A 9117-nucleotide genomic window follows, 5' to 3' on the forward strand; every position below is an offset into this window, starting at 1 on the left:
TACTGCTTTCCATAGTGGTTGAAGAAGTTTGCACTCCCACCAACAGTGCAGTAGTGATCCCTCTTGGCCACATCCCCTCCAGCACTTGTTGTTATTAGATTTCCTGATCCTGGCCATTCTAACTGGAGTGAGGTGGAATCTTAGAGTTGTTCTGATTTACATTTTTATGGCCAGACATGTTGGGCATTTCTTCATATGTGTATTTGCCATTTTTATTTCCTCTTCAGAGAAGTCTCTCTTTAAGTGTTTAGCCCACTTATTGATGAGGTGATTTCTCTGAAGATTTATTTTTATTTGAATTTTAAGCATTTTAGATATGAGGCCCTTGTCTGTTTTGTGGGTAATGAAGATTTTCTCCCAACCCATAGGCTTTGTATTTATCTTGTTAGTTATATCCTCTTTACCATAGACAAGACATGGAACAAATCCAGATGACCCTCAGTAAAGGAATGAATCAAACAAACGTGGTGCTTCCATCAGAAAGATTGACATCACCCCATTCATAATCAAAAGGAGAGACCTCAAAAATCATATTAAATGTACTAAGATACACCTACAGAAACATAGGATCCATAGATTCACTCATTTGTAATAGTATATGTCAAGGAAAGTCATAGAAAAACATATGATCATACAAGGTGATGTTAAGCAAAATGATCTCCAAGTTATGGAAACAAAGAGGTTTTTCTTTGTGGTTGTTGTTTTTAATGTACTATGTGAAGTTGTTCCATTTTTTGTTCCCTATGGTTTATCCTCTGTCATCACTGTATTTGATTTTGACACCCTGTGTATTGCATATACATTTATCTGAATTAGGGAAGGGAAAGAGAAGAAAAAAAAATGGTGAGACAAAGGACAAAGGACAAGCTAATGCAACCATTGTACTTACAAGACACTATGTTTGAAAAGAACTTTAAAACTTGGGGGGGGGAACGTGGGTCTGAAAGGTGAGAGAAAATGAGGAAGGGATGACAATGCTCAGCAAGTAATATACTTATCGCGCGCTGACCCTTGCCTGCAAAGATCAGACACACGATACAGGCTGCAAAGCTTCTTTATTCTTCTCCTTTCCCCTCTCGTTTTTCCTCCCCTCTCTCTTCCTCTTTTGCCCTGGGTATATATCTCCAAAATCCACCAATAGAATTTAGCCACCTCATACACTCCTCCAATCATCTCTTGCCACACTTAGCGCACGCATCCGGCACTCGCTTGATCACGCAGCAAGATGGAGGCCAGCACGCTTCCGCTCATGCACAGCGCAGGCTTCCGCTAAGCAGTTAGGGGTAAATGGGCAGCCACGCCTGATTAAGTCAGACCCCCATTCCAGGAAGTGAAGGTATGGCCGCCAGGTCCGTGAGCCGCTTCCAACAATACTCACTATTTTATGTATGTAATTGTAACCCTTCTATACATCAGCTTGACAATAAAATTAAATTAGTAAAAGATCTAATGTATTTCCTAAAAGACTAAGAAGAGTAAAGGAAGGGGTGGGTAGGGAAGGGATAAATAAGAATGTTGAAAGAAGTGTTATTGATTAAGACACATTGTATTCATGATCTGCTTTGTTAAATTGCAAACAAATAACTAAACAAAGAAATAGTAATAATAAAAAGAAGTAATCATTTATTATTTTGTCAGTGTTGCCAAGGTAATTCTTTGCAGAGGGTAGCCTTTGTTTTAAAATTTTTAATTATCTTTAAGCAGTTGTATAAATAAGTTTCAGTTTAAAATTTCAACTTATCAGTATAATATATCTAATAACTATCAACCTCTCTATCATTCTTTCCCCTGTCTTCTAGCTCCACCCATCCCTTCAAGTCTCTCTTTTCAATAACACTGTTCTTGGATTCAATATCTCCTCTTCTGTACTAGAAAAGTGTTCTTTGTTGAATAAATCTCGTCGTGGTGATTGGGACAAAACCTCAATTTGCCCCTGGCTGGCAATTTCAAAACCAGGCTAACTAGCACTGAGCACATTGTTAAACTTTTTGGTCCCTTCTGCTGTCCTGTCTGCTTTTCTAAAGCATGCTGTGTTTTCTCTGTGAAATATTCACTCAAGTACAAAGAGTCAACATGTGAAATCTTCCTAGCCTGCTGTGCTTGTTGCTTTCTTCACTCTCTCAATTCTACCCTTAAGATATAACTTTGAAACAAAGAAGACAAGCAGCTTCTTTAGCCTTCAGTGAGTGGCAAGCCATTCTACTCTCAATTTGTTTACTGTGCTGTTTGACCACAGATTGAGAGCTGTGCATGAGTTGCTGCTGGCACTCTATGTCTCTAGAACATTATTTTTCACAGTTTGGCAAATTATTAATATGGTTCATCTTGGTGCCATTTTATATTTTATTTTGTTTTATTTTATCTTATAAAATAAAATAAAGATAAGTTAAAGACTATGTGTAAAGCCTATATACCTGGCAGAAACACCATTTGCCATTTAGATGGGAAACTGCTTTTTCAGCCTGGTTATTTCACACTATCTTAAATGAATGAAAAACTTGATTTAGATAAGAATTCATAGAAGTGTTAAAGGTGTAAGCATAAGTCATAAAGAGTTGACAGGTACATGGGTTAATTGATTTTGGTCAACTTTAAAGGTCACAGCATCTTCCTTACTGCTTTCAATCCCCAGTACTAAGCTCCTATAAAATAAGGAGCAATTTTAGTTATATCAAGTTTTCTTAATCCCCAGTCCAGATGTGTTAAGCCTCCCTTAGGTTTCTTTTAACAAAGTGACAGCAGGTTTTAATCTTCTTGTACATACTGCAAGCAGCTGTGCAAACATTTCATTAACAAAAGAAAAGTGGGAAGCATTAAACCTGTAGGTAATTTGTGCATAACATTTGATATCAGTACACTTTAAGATGCCCCAAAGTGACAATAAATCCATGTACCTTAAATTCTCCTTTATTTCAAAAAGCTTGGGTTGTCATCTCAAAGAATTAAACTTCATCTAGGAATTAAAAATTGTAAGAATAATCTATGAATTAGTATTCCACTACACAATTGTCTAAAAGCATATTGGCAGAAATAATAAAACAAAGGAACTCCTAAGCAAAAATATCACATTCTGAAAGGAAAATCTATAAAATGTGAAAAATTGCTTCATATAATATTTACATGCTATCCTTTATTCAGTTTTGGAATTATGTTGATTAGTATTGTCAGGATTCAAAATTGTTCACAGATATTTAGATATTTGACATTTGGACTTTGATTTGTCTTTCGTTTATTACCATTAAAATGATTTATTATAGTTTTCCTTGCTGAGAATGTTTAATATATTGCTGACATTTTATTCATTCGAGAATGTTTTTATATCAAATAATCTGTCTATAGATTCTGTACATAATGAAGTAAAAAGAAAGGACAATTTCCATTGCCAACATAGCTCATTTTCATTTGAGCATAATTCAGAATGTGTAAAAGCATAAATATCTCATATCTTCTACCTTAAAGATACAGGTAACTGTCCTTATAAGAGTTGTCACTTCTTCCATGCAGTATTTTTCTACTGGAAGTATTGCATATAACATCTTCCACAAACCTCCATCACCCTTTCCTTTGACTTCTTCATGGCATTCACAATGATTCACTGTGTGGTAGTTCATTGCATGTGTTACTCCTCCGCTCCCTAAAGCACTACTTGAGGCCATATACTAGGAATGATCGGCAGTTATGTGCACCCACAAATCAATACTTGGCGGCAGATGTGCACTAACTGAAGCCCCTTGGGTAGATTTTCCTTTTCTTTAGGTTTTTTTCTTTCAGTGATTATAACCTTTCATTTTCTTGTTTATTAAGATGTAATAATTGTGCAGACTTTCAAAGAGCTAGAAGACTAGAAACTTATATCCCTAGCTGTGTGCTTGGCCTGGAGAAGAATATGGAGCCTAATGAAAGAGAATGAAAAGAAACAAGTTATTTCTAGCAAATCTTGTATTTAGGAAGAAATTTTGCAAGTTAACAACATATGTATTTGGAAGATTTAATTCTTAAAACAATCTTGTAACCAAATTCAATTAATTTTTTTCTTTTTTTGTTTTTTTCATATATTTTTATGATAATTAATAGAAGGGTTACATTATATTCACCAGATAGAAGGTGTATTACTTCACATACATTGATACCCTTTCTCATGTCTTGGTCCCCATTTCCCTCCCCCCACCCCCGCCCCTCATCTTGTTTTCCTCCCTTCCCTATCCGACTTCAAATTATCAAATACGCATATATACAATATATCAGATAACCCGGTGAAATACTGTAACAATATGAGATAACCAAGGGACAGCAAAAGAAATGAGAGATAACATAGTACATTAAGGACAACAATCACTCATTATATGGCTTTTGTTTCTATATCCTGAAGGTCCTTTAATTTAGCATTATTCTATATTATGGCCTTAGGTATCTAGGTTTTGTTCTATTATAAATCTCTGCTTTTTAAAGATTCCTTTCAAGGACCTCCAGGATATTGAAACAAAAGCCATATAATGAATGATTGTTGTCCTTATTGTACTATGTTGTCTCTCATCTCCTTTGCTGTCCCTTGGTTATCTCATATTGGTATAGTATCTCACTTTGTTATCTGATATATTGAATTTATTTGTATTTGGATATTTGAAATTTGATAGGGAAGGGGGGAAAACCAAGACTGGTGGGGGGTGTGGGGGGGGAGGGAAACGGGTACCAAGACATGTGAAAGGGTATCAATGTATGTGAATTAATGCACCTTTTATCTGGCAAATATCATGTAACCCTTTTACTAATTACAATAAAAAAAAAAAGATTCCTTTCAAGGAAAATGTCTTGAGATGGAAACAAAAGGCACAATGTCTGTAATTCTCCTTTCCCACTTATGCATATTATATTAATTTTTATTTTATGGAAAGGTTAGAAATTCGAATGTATCATGATGTGCCTGGGAGGCTTGTCACCAGGGAAAGAGTAGTCCTAATGTTTGCGGAAGTTTTCAAATCATAGTATCCTTAGTAATGACAAGTGTGTGTTTGTATTCTAGGGACCTAGAAACAGAATCTATTTCTGGAGGTAAGGCATGTGGTACAGGAAAGTGCATTTATACAAGTCTCTTGTCCCCTCCTCCTGATCCACACACAGAACACTGGGAAAGAATGATGTAGGTGATCCACAGACTATGGAAGGCAAGTATTTTAGCTCTTCTTGACACCCTGAAATACATACTAAACCATGTTCAGTAGAAATGTCCCTACATACTTAGTACTGAGAACAAAGTACCAGTTCTAGAAGCACAGTGGTGGTGAGAGGATTTAAGATTTCTTAATTGAAATTAATTTTATTATCAAGAGTTACAGTTACATATATAAGGTAGTAAGTACATTTATTATGGAACATCATTACCCCCTCTTTTTTCTCTCATGTTACCTCCCAACACCTGCCAAGATGCAAAGTACATTTCCAACATATTGTCTTGTGAATATCACAAATAGGTTTTGTCCAGAAAGGTTAGTTACAGTTACCTAAATAAGCTAATGTGTACAATTCTTTTAGCACAATGTCACCCTTTCTCTTGCTCTTTCCTGATTTTTCCCCTCCAATCTCCACCCCAAAATTGTACAGTTCATTTTCAGCATAATGTCTAGTGAGTATCACTACTGCATTTATTCATCTTTTATCCTACCATTTTTGTGCTCCCCTGAAACCTCCCAATGACAGATAAATGAACAATCAAGGCAGAAGGAAAAGAAAACAAAAATCACAACAAAGAAAAAAGTGACTTACCATTTCATTTTGATTCACATTATTTTATATATGATCATATCACATAGCTATTGAGTCTTTGTAATCCTCTCCAGAGAATATCCTCTTTTGGGCTCACTCTGTGAATACATAGAGACCTGCACAATTTATCATTATCCAGTGTATTTTTTTTCCATTTGCTATCCAGAGTGTTGTAGATTTATGGGCACATTCTACTTCTGAAAAATGAGGGAAATCATGCAGCCTATGTTTCTTTTGGTCTGGTTTACTGCACTTAATGTATTTTTTTCAATGTCTTTCCATTTCCTTACAACTGGTACAATATCATTCTTCCTAAAGGATGAGTATAATTCCATTGTGTATATATACCACATTTTCTTGATCCATTTGTCCACTGAGGGATGTCTGAGTTGATTCCATGTCTTGGCTATGAGAAACAATGCTGCAATAAATATGGCTGCACTTTGATACCTCTACTCATGTTTTTGGTCCCTTTCCCCTTCTCCACCCCTACTAATCATCTTACTTTCTCCTTTCCCTTCCCTATTTCAAATAAACAATAAGTGTACATAGAGTACACTAGGTACCAAAGTCAGATACAGTAACCACATGAAATTAAGTATGAGTGGAAGAAAAAGAGAAAAGAAATAACTTCACATAGTACATTAAGAACAACGATCACGCAAGATGAAGCTCTTGTTTCCATATCCTGGAGTTCCTTTCAGCCTCATCCTATGTGATCTTATATACCTAGGTTTTGAGCTATTGTAATCCTCTGCTAGGAGAGTCCTAGATGTGCACTAATCATACAAATGAAGGAAGCCATTGCACCCATGTTCCTTTGGGTTTGGATTACTTAATTTAATATGATTTTTTTTCTAAGTTTTTCCATTTCCTTAGAATTGGGCAATGTCATTTTTTTGGACGACAGCATAGAATTCCATTGTATATAAGTACCATATATTCTTGATCCACTCATCTACTGAGGGGCATCTTGGTTGGTTCCATATTTTAGCTATGGTAAATAATTCTGCAGTAAACATTGTTGTGCTAGTAGCATTAGTATATCCTTGTTTCTGAACATTTTGGTAAATGCCATATATTGGCATTGCTGGGTTATAGAGAGCTCTATGTTTAGACTTTTGAAGAATTCCCATACTAATTTTCAGAGTGGCTGAAGGAATTTACACTCTTATCAACAGTGTAGCAGCGATTCTTCCTGGCCACAACCCATTAGCATCTGTTGTTATTAGGTTTCTTGATAATGGCCATTCTAACTGGAGTGAGGTGGAATCTCAAAAGTTGTTTTGATTTGTATTTTGTTAATGGCCAGAGATAGTGGGCATATTTCCTCCTTAGAGAAGTCGCTCTTTAAGTCTTTAGCCCACATTTTAATGGGATGTCGTTTCTTTGAGGATTTGTTTTTGAGTGATTAACTTTTTTGAGCTTTAGGTACATTTTAGATATGAGTCCCTTGTTTGTTTTATGGCTGGTGAAGATCTTCTCTTTGGGCTTTCTATTTAACTTGCTAGCTATGTCCTTTGCCATACTGAAGCTCTGCAGTTTAATGCAGTCCCATTTGTCCAAACTTTCTTTAATTTGTTGTGTTTCTGGAGTAGCAGGCAGTAAAATTAACCCTCAAAAATCAATGGCTTTTCTGTGTGCCAGCAACGAGAACACCAAGGCTGAAACCAGGAAAGCAATTCCTTTTGCAATAGCCTCAAAAAAGTTTAAATACTTAGGAGTTAACTTAACTAATGATGTAAAGGACCTTTATGATTAACACATTAAAAACCTGAAAAAAGAAATCAAAGCATAACTAAAGAAATGGAAAAACCTCCCATGCTCCTGGATTGAACGAATTAGCATCATGAAAATGGCAATCCTGCCAAGGGCTATCTACAAATTCAATGTCATACCCATTAATATCCCAAAGTCATTTTTTAATGAAATAGAATCCATCCAAAAATTCACATGGAATAATAAAAAACCCTGAATAGCAAAAACAGCCCTGAAGAAATATCAATACAGACCTATGCTAATCAAAACAGCTTGGTAATTGGCACAAGAACAGGTATGAGAACCAATGGAATAGAACTGAAGACCTTGAAATCAACCCACAGACCTATGGACACCTAATATTCGATAAGGAAGCAAAATAAAATAACATGGAAGAAAGACAACATGTTTAACAAATGGTGCTGTCAGAACTGGTTATGCACCTATCACCCTGCACCACAATTATTTCCAATTGGATCAAAAGCCCTTGACGTAAAAGTACATACCCTGAAAACATTACAGGAAGCAAGAGGAAATACACTAGGATTCATTGGCATAGATTTAAACTTTCTTAATAAAGGATGTGAGAAAAATGAAAAAATGAATCATGTTGAAATTGGTTTGGGAAAATGGAGAAGGGATGAGGAATTGTAACAGAGGGTCAATCAGATCCAGGTACATTGTGCATGAATCCTCCTTGTTCAAATAATGGATGCTACTAAAATATTTTTATGTGTATTTGTTTACTTGAAATACAGAAGGGAAGGGAAAAACAAGAAAAGACATGGGAAGGGGTATCACTGTTCAAGCAATAATGTATCCACTATCTGATGAATGTAACTGTTATCCCTCTATACATCACCCCAACAATATAATATGATAAAGCAAGAAAACTGAAAGTAAAAATAAAAATAAATTTAAAAATCTCAGCCTCTTGTCTACTTGGAAGTACAATTTAATATTTCAAGTATATTAGCAGTGTTGTCTAACCACAAACATGATACATTTCCAGATCTTGTTTGTTATCGTAAACAATAACTATATACAGTATTTATCTCTTTTACAGCCAAGACATGGTCATTTCTATTATAATTTCCTGTTTGTTAATTTTCCCACTTTATGTAAGTACATTATCACATTGTTTGTCCTTAGATGCTGAGGTTCTTTTACTTACTATGATGTTTCAAGTTTCATTAGTATTGTGGCAGAGCTTAGATTTTCTTTTCATTCATTTGTTCATTCCATCATCAATTAATCTATTGGTGGAAAATATTTGCCCTCTTGGGTCGTATTGGAAATTGTACTGTCATGCATATTGATGTTTAAATCCATGCTTTTAGTTTCTTTGGGTGTGTGCCTCGCAGTGAAATTTTTGCATCAAAACAATTTTATTTTTGACTGTTTCCCATAGCAGCTGCACTATTTTATGTTCCCAGTAGCAGTGCACAATGCTTGTAATTTCTCCACATTCTTGCCAATGCTTATTTGATTTTATTTTTGATAATAGCCATTTTAATGAGTATAAATGATAATTCATGGTGGTTCTGATTTACATTTCCATGACTACTATTGTTAAAGCACTTTTTATGTGTTCCATTA

Source organism: Megascapheus bottae, chromosome X (assembly GCF_031878675.1).
Source record: "Megascapheus bottae isolate mThoBot1 chromosome X, mThoBot2.hap1, whole genome shotgun sequence".
Classification (NCBI taxonomy): domain Eukaryota; kingdom Metazoa; phylum Chordata; class Mammalia; order Rodentia; family Geomyidae; genus Megascapheus; species Megascapheus bottae.